At 54.2% G+C, this 18683-nt stretch overlaps 1 protein-coding gene across 7 annotated transcripts in view; it reads left to right on the forward strand.

The window, feature by feature from the left end:
• The first annotated feature begins 260 nt into the window (after positions 1-260).
• ARAP1 (ArfGAP with RhoGAP domain, ankyrin repeat and PH domain 1) overlaps positions 261-18683 on the forward strand; it is a 66710-nt gene continuing 48287 nt past the window's right edge. For 3 of the 7 annotated variants that reach the window (XM_030331945.2, XM_030331951.2, XM_030331952.2), the window contains exons 1-2: positions 261-365; positions 17611-17693. The gene's annotated coding sequence lies outside the window, so the exon portion shown is untranslated. Of the gene's footprint in view, positions 366-13067; positions 13162-17610; positions 17694-18683 lie in introns of those variants that run through there. The other 4 variants (XM_030331947.2, XM_030331950.2, XM_030331949.2 and 1 more) reach the window with 2 other exon arrangements.

An 18683-nucleotide genomic window follows, 5' to 3' on the forward strand; every position in this document is an offset into this window, starting at 1 on the left:
GAGGCAGGGAGCCTCAGGAAGAGATGGAGACACAGCGGTTGGGGTGGTGGAGGTAGACCTGAGCCTCAAGAGACAGACGGACAAGCAAGCAGCGAGAGGGGCTGGGGAGACGCACAGTCTGACCTGTCCGCTAGGCGGGCCAGGCCAGCGGACTCAAAGATCGCTACTAGGCGGGGCCGAAGAGGGGGCGGGTCCCTGTGCCTTCCCCGCCCTCCTCTCCCCGGGGCATCACGTGGGGGCGGGCGGAAGCGCCCGGCGGGGTGGGCGCGCCCCGCTTGCGGTCGCGAGTTTACGGCGGCTTGAGTCCGTGGCGGCGCCGGGACCCCGGTCCCCGGGTCCGCACGTGGAATCTTCGCCCAGAACAGGTAAGTGCGGCTGCTGGGGCCTCTTCCGTCCGCCGCCGTTTCGGCAGGTGTTGTCCGGAGTTTCCCCATTTCGCAGAAGGGAAAGCCGAGGCCGCAAGCCGACCGTGCCCTCGGCGTCCACTTCCGCGGGTGTTTCTTCTGTCAGTTGTCGTCCCTGTCTAGTGATAGGGATGAGGGTCGCCTCCTGAGGATGCGTGGTCGGGCCAGAGGTGGCAGGGGAGGAGCGCGAACCGGCGGGAGAGGGGACTTCCAGCTCTTAGTCCTTTGGTATGAAGGCTCCCAGGAGCCGGAGCCAGCCAGCCCTCCGGCGCCTTGCTTTTCTCATCTGTGTGAAATGAAGGCTCCAGTGGCTCTCGTCTCGTTGAGCGCGGAGACCCTTACAGCTCTGAGCATTCGTATGATCCTGTGCCCTGTACCTGGGGTTCCAGTGACCTTGGGCAGACTACTTCCGGTCTCTGCGCCTCAATTCCCCACCAGTAAATGGAGGCGTGACGTCCCAAGAGCCCCTACCTGGCCCAATTGCTGGAAAAAGAGGAGGTGTGTGTTCACTGAATGGGGTCAAGCCGGGAGAGGGTTATTGGCACTGGAGAGAGCTGGCTTGGAGTGCAGCCTGGGGGGCATAGGGTGGGTGTTTGGTCCCAGATCTCCAAGGGTGGTTTTTTGGTGTTTGGAGAACTCTGGTCAGGAGCCATTACAGTGCGGCTTTTGGCATATGCATTTCCCTCCTCCAAAGTTCCGGTCCTGGGGAGGCTTCCGTGATCTCCAGGCTTGGTTGGGGGTGGGGAGGTGCTACAAGGTGGTACAGATTTGTGGAGGTGCTCAGAAAGGACTTGACTGTGTGCTGAGTGAGCACCAAAGTCCAGACAGAGGCATCCAGAATGTCTGTCCTTGGAGAGCAGAGAGTGTCCAGGTTAGGGGAGACCTCCCAGCAAGCTCATTACAGAGTCACAGAGACAAGTGCAGACAGGTACTGAGGTAGAATCAGGCACTGGGACTCTTGGAGGCCCAGGGAAGAAGAGATGACTGGAATGGGCCTTGGCAGTTAACTGGCAATTAACAAGGATAAGGACCTTCCAGAGGACAGCACAGCTTGTGCAAAACCAGGAACGTTCATGGTATATATGAGAAATGGCAAGGAGATGGGTGTGACTGGAAGGGGTAGCTGGAGCTGGGTGTAGAGAGAACTCATCCCTGTGTTCCATGGCTGGTTAGGGATTGTCCAGACCCTGCCTCCCCATTCACCACTTGCTCACAGGAGTAGGGCAAAAGGTGAGGTGGAAGTGGGCAGAGGCCACCAGGGACCCAGATTGCCCCCACGCTTCATTGGGGGCATTCAGGCCCTCCCATTCAGCCCCAGCCGCACCCCCACCGCCTCTCAGGCTCCAGCCATACTTTTGTGCACCTGAAACCTCAGCCCTTTGTGCAGGTTGCTTGTCTTCCCCACCCTCTTTCCCTAGAAATTTTCTCCCCATCCAAATCTCCTAGGTCCTTCGGGACTTCACAGGTGGGCTGCTTATGTCCTCCTCCTGCCTAGCCTTTCAGTCCTGCTTAGGGGCACAGCTTAGGAAAGATCTCCTTGGAGCTCTGTGGGGAAGGGGCCTGCAGAGCAATGGGGATGGCTGGGATGTGGGGTAGTCCCTATACAGCCACCAAACACTACATGACCCTGCAAGTCCCCAAACTTCTCAGAGCCTCCATTTCTCCATCTGCAGGATGGGGTGATAAGTCTTCGTCTCATGCTCCAGAGAGAGACTGCTGGGGTAAGAATTGGGCCTGAGTCTAAATCCTGTCTGTGGCAGTGAGTGTTTGAACGAAGAAAAGAGAGAACCTAGAGGGAAGGGGTCAGTTCAGAGGGGTAAGGGGCCTCTGAGAGTCCTAGGGGCTAGTGGTAAACTAGCCTAGTGTCAGAGTAGGGCATCAGCTGAAGACCGGGGAGTCCCTTCTGTTCTCTGGGGCCCTCCCCTCCCCACCCCTCTCTTCCTTTAGCCAAGCTCAAAGCCAGCCGGCTGATGCCCAAACAAGTAGCCTCTGTTCCCAGGGTGGGGGGAGGGGAGGCAGGCCCTGGGCTCCAGGCCCGCCTGTCCAGCACTGACCCTGCCGCTCACCCCCCATCCCCCGCCCTTCACTCTGGATCTTAACCCTTGGGCGTCTGGGATGGGCCCTGGGTTGCTTGAAGGCTCATACCCCTTGCCCACCAGCTGTCCCTCCACCCAAATTTAGGCTCTCAAGGGTTCTGTTGAAGCAAGAGGGGATGCTGTAGGACATGAGCTGGAAATGAAAAAGGAAGGAGGGAGCGGAGGTGGGAGCAGATAATATAGTCACGGACACTCAGAGACCACTTGGCCCAGAAGCTTTTTTCACAGATGGAGAGACTGAAGCCAAGGGTCAGAGATCAGACCAGGATCACACATTGAGCCTTGGTGGGGGTCAGGACTGATCCGACTCCTGGTCTGGGCCCTCATGGGGAAAGAAGAGGGAAAGGGAGGGAGCTCTCCTTGATGTGAGTACCTATCATGTGCCTGATGCTGCACATTTGTGCTTTTTATTTAACCTCACATCGTTCCATGAGACAGGGATCACCTTCCTGTAACATAGGGGAAGAGACTGAGAAAGAGCTGAGTAATCACATCTGCGAGAAAGATGTCAGTAAATAGGCACATAGCGCTGGTATAGGCACTTTCATGTATATTAACCACTTTCGTCCTCCCGAAACCCCAGAAGTTAAGTACCATTCTGCAGATAAAAAGACTGAGGCATAGAGAGGTTAAGTAATTTGCCTAAATCATAGCAAATAAGTGGTAGAGGCAGGATCAGGACCCAGGAGTTTGTTTGCCTCCTTCGGCCTGATTTCCTCTCCCCTAGCCTGACCTTACTCCTTGAGCTCAGTCCAGGGTCCCACTCAGTGAGGGGCTTTCCCCTGGATAGTGGCCAAGGCAGCCTTGAGCAGAGTGTGACCCCAGCCAAGCAGACGCAGCCCTCGCTTAGGAGTAGAGTCCAGTCCCTTGGGTGGCCCCTCTCACCCTCTGCTCCAGTCTCAGTCTGCCTGGACTCATCCCCTTTCACAGCCCCACACAGAGGGGTGTTTCATATTTCAGGAAGGGGTTCTGTGCTAAGCACGAGGATATGAGGGCCCTCAGAGATCCCCTACGAGTACAATGCCCACAAAGCTCAGGGCCTTCTGCTGACTCGACACCAGAACGCCCAGCCCTGATCAGAGAGGCTATCTTGGCCACTTACCCTTGCTGCCATCAGGCCCCCAGACCTGTACGTTCCAATGAGGGCTCCGGGGAGGACGGCCCAAAGAGGCAGATGACCCCGGGTGTCAGGGACGGCTGGGGGTGGGGGAGGGGGGCAGTGCATGGTTGGTCTTCCATATGACCTTCCTGTGGAATTTTTCCCTGTCTCAGCCTTTGGAACATAGAAGGTCTGTCCTGTAATGAGGACATCTGTCCCAGCCATCGGGAAAATCAGAGTGGGTGGGACGGGATGTGGAATTAAGTGACCAGTTCGATAACAGAATTATTGTTTAATGGTAGTGATAATAGTGGCAGTAGCTGCTGTTTCTTGGAGGCTTAGTACGTGCCGAGTACTGTGGAAGCATTTTTTGGTATCGATTTAATCCTCAACAGTTCTCTTGGAGTATGTGCCAATTCCCATTTTACAGATGAGGAAACAGGCCCAGAAAGGTAAAGTGATTTGCCCGAGACCATCCATTACATAGAAGAGCTGGGAGCCTGAATTCCTCCCTCTCCACAATGAGAACTGTGAGCACCGGGAGGCAATGCAGACAGAGGAGATCCCAACCCCGTTCTACCCTGGGAGCTCCTAGTCTGGGTCGCAGGCAGTAGAGGGCCACCTGGTCACGTGACGTTGCTGGCACCCAGCTGTGAGGATGGCATGCCTGCAAGGGCATCCTGCTTGTAGATGGGACTGACCGCTAGCAAGCCCTGAGCCCCCCCACGGGCCCGCCTCTGGGATGATGAGCATCTCTTGGAGACCTGCTCACTGCTCTCATCCTGTCCCAGCAGCCCTGGGCTTTGTTGAATACAGTGGTTCCCCCAGCCCTCATTTTGCTGATGAAGAAACTGAGGTCAGTAGAAGTTAAGTGACTTGCCCGTGTGGTCTCAGCTGAGGAAAGGGAGAGCTAGAGCCGGCACCCTGGCAGAGGCTCTGAGGCCTGCAGTCCACCTCCCTACCTGGGGCCTGGTCAGGGTCTCCTGGGCCTCTGAAGCCCTGAGCTTCCCTCGGACACTGCCCACCTGCCTTGTCACAGGGTCCAGATCTTTCTCCCTGACTGAACCGAGAACCTGAGTCCTCTTAAGGTGCCTGGGATATGGAACGACTGGATGTCAGTGACTGGATGAACAAACCTGGGAAACATGGTTCCAGAGCTGAGAGCCAAGAAGCAGGCACCAGCTGTGGTCAACAGTGTGGTGCTCAGTACCAGCGGGGTCCAGAGGACGATTCAGGGGTCAAGAGGCCACCCTACTCAGATGACAGGAGGGAGAAATGTGGCAAAATCTTCTTCTTCCTTATTATCTTCATTGTGAGGGCAAAAAATGTGTGTGGAAGGGGGAGGAAGAGGAGGGTTGGGCCCTCTCACTGCTACTCCTCTGTCCCCATTCCCAGGGCAAGGAACTCGAGGTCACAACCTGGGATCTCAGCTGCTCGGGGCTCCTGGGGGAGTCTCGCCTGGCCGGGCCAGTCCTGGGGCAGGTCAGCCCCCAGGAAGGGGGAGCTGTCACTGCATCTTGCTACTCCGTATGCCTGGGTCTCCTTTGCTTCCTTCCTTACTGCCCGAGAGGGCACTGCCCTGCTCCTGGACATCCTCTTCACCCTTTACCTCCTTTCCACAAAATGCCAGGGCCGGGGCTCTGGAGTCCTATCCCTGACCTCTGGTTCAGTGAGAGGCTTTGGACTGATCACTTCAATGAACTCAGCGTCCCTCAATCTTCAGAGAGGGAGCAAGAAGCAGCAGCTTCCACAGCAGTCTTTAGGTGTGGACAGATCAGGACAGGAACCAATCAAACAGAGCAGGTGAGGTGGGGTAGAGAGCCTTCTTCGTTCCGCTTCACTCCCACCCACCCTCTCCTCACATTGAGCAGCTGGGATTTTAGGATTCTGAGTCTGAGATTCTAGGCTTTGGGGATTCAAGGATTCTAGAGCTCTGTGTGCTGGCGATTCCCAGCCTCTGAATTTCCAAAAATCTGGGTTCCAAGAGCCTGCAAAGCCTCGAATTGGGCTGGGTAGACTCTAAGTTGAGGCTGAGTCCTGTGCCACACCTTGCCGGCTGGTACCAGACAGACAAGGCCCGGAGTTTCTCAGCATTGCTTCTGAAGGCCTGTGGCACAGCTGGCCCCCAGGTTCTGTGTGCTGTCTATACCTACCACCCCCAGCATGTGCACCCAGCTGTCGCCTTTCAAGAAATCTGAGAACCGGACCCTGGAAGGGACTAGGTGGTAGTGGAAGAGATAGCCATCTTGGTGGAGAATGGGGAGGGAATGGACAGGGGCCATGACTCCTCTTCATTTGCTGGCAGTGGGGCTGTCGTGCTGGATACCAGGATGGGGTTAAGGGGAGGCCCAGGGAGGGCTGATGGCTGGTTGGGTCACAGAGCAAGGTCTGGGTCACACTGCTGGGGGAGCCAGGTCCTCCCGGGGCCAACGTGGAATGTGGCTCAGCAGGCCCAGGTCCAGTCTTGGAGGGCAGAGCCAGGCTCAAGGGCCCTGACAGAGTGGTGGACAGAGACCTGAGCCTGAGAGCCAGAAGGGAGGCACCCTGCCCCTCCTTGGGGCAGGGACGCCGGGCCTTGGCTCAGGGCCTTTGAATATTTCACAATGCTGCCACCCCCACCCACTCCTTCCGGTGCCCATCTGAGCCTACGGGCACATCAGCTGCCCTCAAAGGGCCTTGGGCATAAGAGTGGGAGCTGCCTCGTGGGGAGGAGACCTGTTTCCTCCCCATGAGGGAAGTGCCTTCCTCCTGGAAGACTTCCTGACTGGGTAAGCTCCTTCCTCGGTTGTGCTTCCCATCTCCTTTCTGCTCCACGTCCTTCTGGGCAGGCACCGTGCGTGTGTCCGTGTGTGAACGTGTGTGCTCCTGGGCCCAGACGCGTCCTTGGAGGACCTGCGATTTTGCCTGCGTGCAGGTGTTAGCATTCCATGTCCCGGTGTATTGGAGTAGGAAGTGCCTGGCTTTGCATTCCTTGATATGCGAACTGGGTGAGGCTTTTTTTTCCTTTAAGTTTACTTATTTATTTTGAGAGAGAGAGCCATCAGAGGAGGGACAGAGAGAGAGGGAGAGAGGGAATCCCAAGCAGGCTCTGTGCTATGAGTGCAAAGCTCAACACGGAGCTCTATCCCATGAACCATGAGATCACGACCTGAGCCGAAATGAAGAGCCAGACGCTCAACCAACTGAGCCACCCAGGTGCCTCCTGGGTAAGGCTTTTATCTGTTTGAGTGGGGACCTTCATCCAGGCAGGCCGCTGTGAGTCTGCAGCTGAAATACCATAGTTTGTTCCCCAAAGCCACCCCAGCAGCCTGGTGGGGAGAAAGGGGCCTCCCGGAGGGCAGGGGTGGGGACTGGGCTTTGCCAGATGACAACAGGACGGCTTTGGGGTGGGGTCCGTCTTGCTTGCTGAAGGGGTGCCAGAGCCTCAGCTGAAGGCCTGCCTCTCCCCTCAGACTGGGGCTCTTCCTCCTCCTCCTGTCTCCTCAGCTCTAAAGATGGATGTGCTAAGTCTAGGGAGACCAAAGACTCAGGGAGCACCTAGTTGTTCTAGTGGTTCTGTTCCAGTTTCTGTTTCAGGACGTGAACCAGGACACTCATCTGCCTCTACTGCCAGTGGCCTGAAAACCCACATCTTTCAGTGCTGGGCTGGCCTAGCCGATGTGGAGTAGGGGGGTTGCTCCAGTAACTTCGGGGTTACCTGAGGGGACTGTCCCCTCCCAGTTCTTCCAAGAAACAGGCTAGTGGAAGGACGGAGGGGTTCAGTCTGGGGGCCTAGGTCCTGGTCCTGACTGGTTAGTTTAGTTTCTTGCACCTCTCTAGGGCTCACTTTCCTCTTCTGGAAGAGGGGAGGGTTGGATAAGGTGGTTCCTAAGTGCCTAAGGGGCAGGTGGTTGGGGGGTGTGGAAAGCTGGGGGAAGGCAGGGCTGGGTGTGTAGTAGACAGGAGGTTAGAGCTATAACTGGGTGAGCACAAGGGGAATGAGAAGTGCCTGATTTAGGAGGCCAGAAGCCAGGTTCTAGCCACACTCTGGCCACTGATGGCAGTGTGATCTCAGGCAAGTCATCACTTGCCTGGGCTACTTGCTTTCTGTGTATAAAATTGGGAGATGCTCATTCAGTCAACAGAAATTCACTGTGTGCCAACCTCAGGCTGGTAGTAGGGGATGCAGGGTAATCAGATCCTGGTCCTGCTTTCGAGGAACACCCAGCCAGGTCTGGCGTGAGAGTGTGTGTGTGTATATGTGACACAATCACAGATAGTGACATCCCAATGTGATCAGGACTGTGGCCATGGGAGTCAGAGACTGCTCCCCAGAGCATGTGACACTTGGACTTGAAAGGCAAAGTAGAGAATGATGTTCCAAGCAGAGGGAACAGTATAAGCAAAGACCTGAAGGTAAAGTGTCAGGCAGCAGGAGTGGAGGGAATGAGATGGGTGAGGAGTAAGAGGCAGGAGCCGGAGGGTGGAGGCCCTTTGAACCCCTCTGGGTGTTAGTCATGGAAGGGGTAGGCATGGCAGAGAGGGTGGGGGCTGGTCTCTAAGACTCCTGGAAGTCTAGGGAGGTTCTCACCTGCTCTGGAGAATGGTTGAGGGGTGGGCAGCACGAGGGGGTCTGAGAGTCAGCACTTCCTCTCTGTGGGTGAGGGCTCCCCGAGCAGTGTTTATCAGGCCAGCACAGCAGGAAGTAGCTAGGGCAGCCTCAGGTGGAGAGAAAGGGCAAGCCTAGCCACAGAGGGGGCCAAGGAACCTCAGAGTTTAATCTTTGACTCCTAGAACTCCGGTCTGAACCTTGACACCTGCCTCGTCCAACCATCCCTCTCCCTACCCGTGTCACAGGCCCCTGTCCCAAGCTCACCTGACTGAGGTGAGCCAGGCCTATGTGGACATCCATTCATCCATTCTTCCAGTGGCCGAACGCGTCTAGCCGCTGGGGATAGGGCTGTGAATGAGACAGTGCCCTTGTCCTCCAGTTGAGGATACTGACAATGAACAAATAAATATGTAATACAGTAGTGTAATCCAACAGTGATAAGTGGCATCCAAATATGTAATCCAATAGTGATAAGTGAGATGCTGAAAATCACACAGGATCAGGGACTCATAGGGGCACATTTTTAGGTAGAGTGTTCAGGGAATGATGGTCTTGCATTTGAGAAAATGCTGGAAAAAGTATGGGAGTGAGTCATCAGATGTCTGGAAAAGCATTCCAGGCAGAAGGAGCGCCAGTGCCCAAATCTGAGGTAAGAGCACACAGAGTGGGTTGGAATAGCAGGAAGGAGACAGAGGCAGTAGGGACAGACCATGGACCCTGGTAGGCCATGTGCTGGCTTTGGCTTTTAGTCTGAGGGAGGTGGGAAGTCACTGGGGAGTGAGAACTGGTCAGATTTGGGCTGTATTTCGAAGGCATACGTTTATTCCTCCGAAGCTTGCAAGGTGGAGCTGTCATAATCCCCATTATACAGATGGTAAAACAGAGACTTAGAAGTTATGTGAATTTCCTAGTCTCCCAGTGGTAGGCACCCCAGTGCGCCTGACTATCTGCCTGCCCCACAATGCATCCCCGAAGCACCCTGCTTGCTCACCCAGGAGGGTGCTTCCTGTTGTCTGGACAGCAAGGGCAAGTGTCTTAGCATAGCCTTCGAGGCCCTTCTTAGCTTGCTCCTTCTCTCTTGCCCACCTGACCTCCCTGAATCTGCCCTGCTTTCTGCCTGTCTCGGCACTATGCCCTATGAGGAAATGAGTAGAAAGAGGGGCCCAGGCAGCCCTTTGTTCAGATTCTGGCTCCTGTGTTATTTTAGGCAGGTTACTTAACTTTTCTGAGGCTTTGTTTTTTTCTCATCTGTAAAGTAGGCTAAAAAACCATCCACTTTCTAGACTGTCATGAGGAAACAATCCGTGTATTGTGTTTAGCACAGTGCCTGATGGTAAGCACTCCATAATCACAACCTTCTGTTGTTTTAGACAGGGATGGCTGGGTCATATAAGTGGGTTAGAATGTTCTCTGTGAGTTGGAGAGGAGAGGCTGAGTCAGGGAATCTTCCTATATGTTGTCTGACTATATAGTTGGGGAGGCTGAGATCACACATGAAATTGGAGGCCAGAGCCTTTGCTCTTTCTAGCCCCTGCCCTGCCAGTCTGCTCACCTCCACCCCATCAGCACAGACCACTTCCCCTTTCAGGGGCCAGCAAGCAAGGGGCCTGCTTATCTTCTGGCTTCTCCATTCCAGGGGCCACCTGGGGGGATGGCAGGTTCAGGTCCCTGTTCTTCAGGGCTGCTAGTTCCAGGGTGCAAGGGAGCCCACCAAGTCTCTCCTCGTGGGTGAGTGAGCACATCAGGTTCTGGGGCAACTCGGGATAGAGTCAAGCAGCCTTCTGTCCCTCTCCCCAGGGCCAGGGCTAGCCCTCAACCCTTCTGAGGGTCCCGGTACCTGACTCTTGTTCTGTCCGCTCCTGCTGCCTGGGAGTCTGTCAGTAGACCTGGGTACTCTCACCCAGCATGTGGTCAGCCCTGTTTCTTCCTGTTTCACACTCACTCATTTATAGTGTTAAGAGCCCCTTCTCTCCCCCACCCCTGTCTTAGGGGGCAGTGGACACAGAGAAGGATCTTCCTGGGGTTACCCTGTGGCACCTTGGGCCTCCCCCTTACCCAGCACTTTCGTTGAGGGAGGTGTTCCCTGCCCTGCCTGGGAAGCCCCCAGCTCAGTAGAGGACTGTCTGTGACTGAGGGCAGGGGACCAGGCCACAGTCCAGTGTGCTCCTGCTGGGGGTGCCCCAGGTCTCCACGGTGCTATGGGGCTGATCTGAGCTGCACCTGAATGGTGACATGGGCTGGGGCACGGGGAACGTGAATGTGGGTGAGGGCTCTGGGGTAGGGTTAGGTGAGGAGCTCTGCCTTGGGGTTACAGTTACAGGGTGGGCTGGTGGGTGTGCTGGCTAAAGGTGGGTTGAGGACAGAAGAAGGGAAGAGGGCCCAGAGATCCAGACTGGCCTGGGGAGGCCTGGGGTGGATGGCAGCAGTGGGATAGAGAGGGGGTGTGTGTCAAAACAAGGTAATGAAGAGCCATAGGGGAAATGGGAGGGGGTGGTCCAGAATGGTCCATTTGGAGATGGTTGGCCAAGTCATATGTCATAGACTTTGACAAGGCCTAAACCCCAAGTCATTGTTCGGCTTCGTGTATTTGCAAGTGAGGTACTGCAGATATTCACACTTCATCTCATAACTTCCTCCCTATCTGACCCTCTCTAGGATGGGGCTTGGGCATGAGGGGGCCCTGGGTGAGGTTTGGGGGGAACGTGGGTGACGCTCGGCGCTAGGGTGGGGTCAGATGCTGTCTAGAGGACAAACCACAGGGACCCTGGAGTCTCATGTTTACTAATGGACCTCAGTGCGTTTCCCATCTGAAAGTCCCTGGGCTGCCCTCTGCTACTGACCTCCATGTCCTAATGAGGGGGACCTTATTTGCTAAGCTGTGTCTTAGACCTTTGGGAGGATAAGCCGTGGTGGGAGGGAGGAAGTTTTGGGTCTCAGTTTCCCATTCTCTGGTCCAGATGGTCCAGGAAATCAGTCTCATTTATGATAATTCTCTTAGTGGTCTGTTCGTGTTACATTTAAAATCATAAAGCTGGTGGGGCACCTGGGTGGCTCAGTCGGTTGGGCGTCCGACTACAGCTCAGGTCATGGTCTCACAGCTTGTGAGTTCGAGCCCTGCATCCGGCTCTGTGCTGACAGCCCAGAGCCTGGAGCCTGCTTCAGATTCTGTGTCTCCCTCTCTCTCTGCCCCTCCCCCACTCACGTTCTGTCTCTCTCCTTCAAAAATAAATAAACATTTTAAAAAATTTTAAAATAAAGCTGGAGCACCTGGGTGGCTCAATCGGTTGGGTGTCTGACTCTTGATTTTGGTTCGGGTCATGGTCTCACGGTTTGTGGGATGGAGCCCCTCATCTGGCTCAGTGCAGAGCCTGCTTGGGATTCTCTTTCTCCCTCTCTCTGTGCCCCTTCCCTGCTCATTCTCTCTTTCTCAAAAATAAATAAATGAACATTAAAAAAAGAACATAAAGCTACTTTATATTGTTTTGAGGAACAAACTGGGGCAAACTCAATTCTAATAGACAAGATACTTTTGTCATTTGGTCTTCTAATTATAAAAGTGATACACAACTATAAAACTTTAAACAGTACAGACAGGAAGGTTGTAGAAAGGGATGGTCTTTCAAGATTGGATTGGGAGTTAGGGCTAGGCCTGAAATTCAGGTCAAGGATGTCTCCTGTCCCTTGGTCTTTATTGTGCCTTGGTCATGAATAAACCTGGTTTTATATTTGATTAGGGTGATGCTGAATGGGCTGCCCCAAGGAGGTTGTTAAGACGTCCTGCCTCTCACCAGGTCCACTGTGTGTGATGCGCATGTTGTGCACTGTCCAAGGGTACCTGGTCAGAAGGGGGTGAGGTGAGAGCTGGGAGGGGGGTACTGAAACCTACTAGCCTGTCCTCCCGCTGTGGGGCCCCTGAAGGAAGAGGCATTTTTTCTAATTTGCCCAAAGGCCCCACCTAGGTTGGAGGTAACCTTGCTTTTCCCTGGAGAGTTCATCGTGGGGTGGGAATGTGCAGTGGCTGGGGCCACCCAGAATGAGGTCCAGGGGCAGTGGGGTGTCCAGTCTGGAGCCCTGCAGGGGCACATGGCTGGAGGCAGGGTGTGGTAGTCATTGGTGTCTGGAGTAACTGAGAATCCAGAGTGCGGAGGGGTCCAGACTAGAGACTGGCTACAAGACCAGCACCAAGGGCCCATTTGGTCAGGAGTGGCCAAGGCCTTGGGGCAAAGGAACAGGAAGTATGTGTCTTACCAGCAGAGGAATAAGCAGATGATGAGTGAGTGTGGTCTCTAGCACATACATAGTGACGTGTCACGGTCATCTGGGTGGCAGCGCTGCTTTATGGAGAGGGAAACTGAGGCTCAGAATGTGACATGACTTGCCCAGCACTTCAGGCAAGAAGTGATAGAGCCGGGATCGGAACCCGGACTTACCTTGCATCTTGCCGGGAGGTGGCTCTGACTCACTAGTGGCCCCCAGCTTCCTACCAGGTGGCTGAGGCAATGGGGCCTCGACTCAGTCCTCCCCTGAGGGCTGCTCCTCACCCACCTCCACCACTCCCTGGTCCCCAGAGGAAGGATCATACCCTGGACGGGATGGGACAGAAATCTGCTGCCAGGGAGGTGACAGGACAGAGATTCGGAGCTGCGGCAGGGCAGGAGAATCCACTGTAATTCTTTGGGTCCTGTATGTGGCAGCCACCCATCCCTGGGAGACAGAAAGTAGGCCCGTGGCCCAAGGATCAGTCAGCTGCCTGCCTGAGGGCTGCACCTGCTGCCTTGCTAGCCTAGCTGGGCTGGAAGGAGCTAGCTTCTGCAGCGGGGCAGGGGCCACTTCTGCACCCTCTGGGCCAGGAACCCAGCCCCCACCTAGTTCCTCATATCTAAGGGAAGTGTCTCCAAGGCTTCTTGCTTGCTTAGCGGAGTCCTGAGAACACCCAGGAGGGCGGCAGATCAAATGTGACCCTGCCTATAGGTATCATCTGGTGATTATGTTGAGGAGGGGGGTGGAGTTGGGGGTACTGGGCATTGTGGGGCTCTGGGGCAGATGTACACAGTCAAGTTGTTGGTAGGGAGTGTGGGGACTGAAGGCTGTGTGTGGTGGTTGGTCATGGTGGGGGGGGGAGCAGATCTGCTGTGTGGCTGCTGAGTGGGGCAGGAGGTGTGTGTCCCTGGAGGCTGTGTGAGGTGTGAGTTTGTGGTATGGGTAGGTTGTGGCCTGGCCACAGCTGGTTGTGTACTGTTCTTGGTTCCTGTGCCGGCCACTGGAGGGGTTTCCTGAGGGCTATATGCTAAGGTCCCTGCCTAGCCTGCCTGGGGTGGCTGGGGTGGCTGGGGTGGGAGGGGAGGGCATGTAGGGGAGGTGAGGATCAGTGGTGGACGACCTCAGGCCTCAGTGTGGACCCTGGGCCTGCCTTCCTCCTCTCCTTCTGTTCCCCCATCACTGGCCCTTCCCTTGAAACCAGAGCGCAGCTCTGTGTGGAGGAGGCCTAAAGATGCAGTGGGGGGTGGGAGGGAAGGGTCTTGGCTGAAGGGACCTCAGAGCTGAATGCGGAAGCAGTTAGGACCTTCCAGGCTGCCCAGACTCAGGCCTGACTCACTCATGCAAATCAGAATGCAGAGGAGGCTCACACCCTTGTGGGAGTCCCCAAACCTGTCTGGGTGTTACTACTGTCCTCCTACATCCCCCATTCCCACCCCACTGAAATCACCCGTCTCTGCATCTGCCTGGTCCTTTCTTATCCCTGTGAGCCTTGCGCACTCGACTCCCTTTGGCTGGAAGCACAACCTCCTACTTCTTCAAAGCCCAGCTCATGAGGGCCCTCTGGAAGCCTCTCTGACTTTATCAGACAGAGGCAGTCACATCCTCTGAAGGCTCTGTTGGTTCCAGCAAGTGACCTGGGCGAATCTCCACCTCACACAGCTTCCCTGAAATGGGGTAAAAATCTCAGGCTATGGATTGTGATGAGGACGACTGAGATAAGGGTGGAAATCTGGCCAAGGGCTGGACATACAGTAGGCATTTGGGAAATGGAGGAAGTGGGAGTGTGCCTGTCCTCAGCTAGGGCTTTGTGCTGCCTTCCTGCTGCCCTGGTGGGCACGGCACAAGGGGGATGCTGGGCTGGGACAGAGAAGGAGGCAAGAAGCCTTAAACTATGACGGGAGGTGAAGTGGTAATTCGAGGACAGAAAGGTGAAAGCTTTGCCTCCAGCAAAGAGGGTCTCAGGTGAGACCTGAAGGACTGGCTAGGAAGGATTAGAGTCCAGATGACTCTCACCTCTACACGGAGTGCCCCTGGGCCAGCCAGGCCCTGGGCGCTACTGTGGAGGGCAGGGAGGATAAGAAGCGGTGCAGACTCTCAGGATACCCCAGGCCAAGTGGGGGTTGGGTGGAGATGGATCCCCACGAATGGAGCAACTAGAGACAGATCAGGAGCAGCGCTCAACCGCATGGCTCAGCTTCAGAGGTTTAGGAGCCCAAGGGGGATGGTTAGGGACGACTTACTGGAGAAGGCAACCTGGAATCAGTACCTGAAGGTGGGAGGATGTGGGTCATTTGCTCATCATTGTCAGACATTTTCGGGGATCCCATATGCTAAGCGGGTGCCTGGTGCAAAAAGTGACACAGAGGGAATCCTGAGCCAGCCCAGCCTGGCTGGGGCTTGAGTTATGTCAAGTCACTTCCTCTCTGTGGGTGTTTGTTTCTTCATTTGTAAATGTCAGGGCTGGAGCAGGTCGAATGACAAGGGGCTTTGAGCAGGGGTGAGATCTGAGCAGGGGTGGGACCGAGGTTGGCATAGCAGAGGGGAGCTGGAGGGAGACAGGAGAAGAGGGGCAGGGTGGGGTGTTGAAGCTTGAGCTGGGCCCTTGGGGTGGGGGAGGAGGGGAATCCCCCAGCTTGTGGCCATGCTGTCACAACAGGATGACACTCCCTTCTGCCGGGTCCCTGCTTTCCTGGGGGTGGAGATTCAGTGAGGTGTCCTAGCAGCTGTAGGGCTTAAACCCCCAAACCAGAGCCAGGATCAGGGTGCAGTGAATGCAGCACTTGTCTTGGGCACAAAATATAAGGGGCCGGGGTGGGAAAAAGTTCAGTAATCAAGGTAATATTTTTAAGCCATATTTTTAAAAAAATCAAAACTAATGAAAAAATCCAAAAAAATACCAAAATAAAAAAAATTATGTTTATTTTTGAGAGAGAGAGAGTGAGTGGGGGAGAGGCAGAGAGAGAGGGAGACACAGGATTTGAAGCAAGCTCTAGGCTCTGAGCTGTCAGCACAGAGCTCAACATGGGGTTGGAACCCATGAGCTGTGAGATCATGACCTGAGCTGAAGTTGGACGCTTAACGGCCTGAGCCACCCAGGCTCAAAATACCAAAATTTTAAATAAAGAGGTTCAGTATTGCTGTTTCCTTCTTTGCCTTGGGCTCCAACATGGCTCAGAAGGGCACTCACTGCTCCAAGCTTCTTTTTCAAGAGCTGTCTCCTTCAGGAAGCCTTCCCTGATCCTTAGTCTGCTGAGGGCCCTGTGGGCTGTTTTCCCTGGCTGGCTGGTGTCAGACCCCCTCTAGCCTGAGCTTCCTGAAGAGCCAGTCCAAGTCTGAGGTTCATGCTTCTAGAGCCTTGAACGAGGCCATCCTAGAAGGGAATCAATGTGGGTCCCTGCGTCTGACCTTGGCCTGAAGTCTTTCTTGCAAGAATGGGAACTTGAGGGAGACCCAGGAGGAGGTTGACCGTTTCTCAGGGATGGAACTGGTTTCCTGTTTCCCAGCCCTGGTCATTTCAGTAGGGTGGTTGGGGCCATCATCAATCCAATGTTGAACCGTTAGAACAGGGCCCAAGCTGTAGCAGGTGCTCGGTTAGTATTCATGATCACTTTTGAGAGGCAGTGAGCAGAGTGGTTAAGAGTCTAGAGTATCCAGGAGAAGTGAAATGGAAGCCACAAGTGCAGTTTAAAATTTTCATATTGTCTGTTATTTTTTATTTTATTTGTGTTTTTTTTAAGTATGTTTTAAAATGTTTATTTATTTATTTTTGAGAGTAAGAGAGAACACAAGCAGGGGAGGGGCAGAGAGGGAGGGAGATACAGAATCTGAAGCAGGCTCCAGGCTCTGAGCTGTCAGCACAGAGCCTGATATGGGGCTCTAACTCACAAACCCTGAGATCATGACCTGAGCCGAAGTAGAAGTCTGCCCGCTTGACCAACTGAGCCACCCAGGCGCTCCTATTGTTTTTTAAAAAATTGTCACTTGAGTAGCACTGCCTTTCTTTGCCACTTCCTTTGAAGTACTAATTGCCTAAGATTTATTTTTAAAATACTTTTAGGGGCACCGCGCGGCGGCGGCATGGCTCTGTCAGTTAAGCATCTGGCTCTTGATTTTGGCTCAAGTCATGATCTCATTGTTCTTGGGACTGATTCTCAATCCCCTAATCCCCGAGCTGGGTGGCCCTGCGCTGACAGCAAGGAGCCTGCTGGGGATATTCTCTCTCCCTCTCCCCCTGTCTCTGCCCCTCCCCTGCTCGTGCTTTTTCTCTCCCTCTCAAAAGAAATAAATTTAAAAAATAAAATGAAATATTTTTAAAACCTATACCTATTTTAGCCCTATCCTAAGAAGTTGTTGTAGAGAATACCTAACCAGTAAGTTAAATGTTCACAAGTACCCCCTAAAGCCATCATGCAGAGCCCAGCAGTTTTTGGTTGACCCTGCCCTAGTGGCAGGAAACAAGCTGTGCCCCAAAAGAGCCCATCTCCCCTCTCCCAACCCCCAACAGAGCCCAAATCGTCTGAGCTTGCTGGCAGCCTGCCCTCAGGGATGGCCAGTTCTTTCCCCTCCCACCTGGAAACACCCTCATTTGGCCCACACACGTGTTTAAGAGCAGGGCCTCTGAGGTCTCATGCCTCAATTGGTCCCCTCTACCCGCACCCCACCCCATGGCTATCAGACTTAGTGGAAAGGGTCCTGTTCCCTGGGTCTTCTCAGTGTCCCCCACCTCTCAACTGACAGGCTCTGCCTTCTGGTGGGAACTGCATCTACCCCCCTTCCAGTCCTCCCTGGGAGCAATCCTGGCCCAACAATTCCCACCACAGCCAGCCTCGACACATCCCTGCCACTGGTTCTGGGGAGGCCTGGACAATGGGAAGTCCTCACTCCTCTTAGCCACCTGTGTGGCTGTTACCTCTGGGCGAGCCTGTCTGCCTCTCACTCCTACAGGAAGGCCTTTCTCTGGTCTAACCTCTACTGCCCCACCTGGCTTCCATTAGGCTTCCTGAACTCTTCCTTCTTCCTCTATCCTCTTCTCCATCTTGTGTTTCCTTCTCTCTCTTTCCCCTTCCCCTTTCTCCTTCTTCCTTCTTTCCTCCTCCTTTCCTTCCTCCTCCTCCTCCTGGCATCCCACTGCTCAAAGTGGCTCCACCCCTGTTCTTGCAGGTTCCCCTTTGATCAAGATGAGGAGCCATTCAGAGTAGCTGCTGCCTCTGGGAGGATCCCTGGTGTCCTGGGCAGCCCAGTGGGTGAGTCTGGAGGCGGGAAGTGGGGAGCTGGGCTGGGTGTGGCTGGCTAAGCCCCAACTTTTAGGTGGGGGAGGCTTCATGGAGGCCAGACCTGAGGTCCCAGTTTTCATTTTGCGAGCAGGTGGAGGGGCAGAAAGAGGGTGAGGCTAAAGAGCTTCCCAGGAGGGCTTTGAAGGGGTGGGATAGGACAGGGACCAGTGGGTTGGGTGGGGGATGTGTATCACATTGTCTTTTAAATTGTATTTAGTTTTTAGGGGCGCCTGGGTGGTGCAGTCGGTTAAGCGTCCGACTTCAGCCAGGTCACGATCTCGCGGTCCGTGAGTTCGAGCCCCGTGTCAGGCTCTGGGCTGACGGCTCAGAGCCTGGAGCCTGTTTCCGATTCTGTGTCTCCCTCTCTCTGCCCCTCCCCCGTTCATGCTCTGTCTCTCTCTGTCCCAAAAATAAATAAACGTTGAAAAAAAAAATTTAAAAAAAAAATTGTATTTAGTTTTTAGAAAGCAGTACAAAAGTTTAAGATACAGAACAATATAGTGAAAGGTAACCTTCCCTCTCTTATCCTCCCAGCTGCCAATTCTCCTCCCCAAAGGCAGGTTGTTTCTTGTATACCCATCCAGAGGTATTCTGTGTGTGTGTGTGTGTGTGTGTGTGTGTGTGTGTGTGTGCACGTGCGTGCATATATGTATACGTATATACATACGTACATATTTGTACTTTTTTTATTTAACCCAGATGTTTGCATAATAAAACACTGTTCTGCATCTAATTTTTCCACCTGCAACAAATCCTTAATATCATTTTATATGAACTTTAGAATTTGCCTATTGGTAATTTGGTGGGGGGGGGGTGGGGATTGTGTTTTGTACTGGCTATAGCTTAACCCAGGAAGAACCAATGTCTTCATAATGTCTTCATAATGTTGAGAGCTGGTTTATCCAAGAACATCAAATGTATTTGTTTGTTTGTGTCTTCCTTTGGGTCCCTCAGCAGCCT

Source organism: Lynx canadensis, chromosome D1 (genome assembly GCF_007474595.2).
Source record: "Lynx canadensis isolate LIC74 chromosome D1, mLynCan4.pri.v2, whole genome shotgun sequence".
In the NCBI taxonomy this organism is placed as follows: Eukaryota; Metazoa; Chordata; class Mammalia; order Carnivora; family Felidae; genus Lynx; species Lynx canadensis.